We start from the raw sequence: 605 nt of genomic DNA on the forward strand, positions 1-605 counted from the left end.
CCACCTACTATCTTTATCATGAAAAAATGTCAAATTGGATATTTGAGGGTCTGCCTTATTAGCAATGCAAGTGAATTAGACAAGGTTAAAGATGGAGCAGAGAGAAAGGTAAGAGGTGAAAGAAGACAGTGTTGAAAAGATACACAAATCTATTGAACTGAGAGGACGAGGTGGAGGAGGAGGATAAGGAGGAGTACACGAATGGAAAAGGAGTTGGGTTTTACTATTCTTAATTTTTTTTTTTTTTTTTTTTTTAATAATCATTATTTAGGACCAATCTTGGATAACACAATACCAAATTATTGAAGTGCTTTGCACTCGAAAACATTGGCAAACCTGAAGTAGGCTGTGGAAAGTTTGGGCCCCGAGTGTGCATTGAGAAATCTCCTGAGCAAAGAAACAACAGAGATTGATAACTTTGTTTTTTTTTTTTAGTTGAATGGAGCTTTCTGAGGGGAAGGGAGGTCTATCTAAGAATTGGAAATTTTTTCTGTGTTCTTGTATAAAATACATTTATTTTATTCCATTTTTTTGTTTGAAGTATTAAAAAAAAAAAACATTAAAAAAAATATAAATTTGAAGGAAAAATTGATTTCATCACTGGC

Source organism: Octopus bimaculoides, chromosome 12, assembly GCF_001194135.2.
Source record: "Octopus bimaculoides isolate UCB-OBI-ISO-001 chromosome 12, ASM119413v2, whole genome shotgun sequence".
NCBI lineage: Eukaryota > Metazoa > Mollusca > Cephalopoda > Octopoda > Octopodidae > Octopus > Octopus bimaculoides.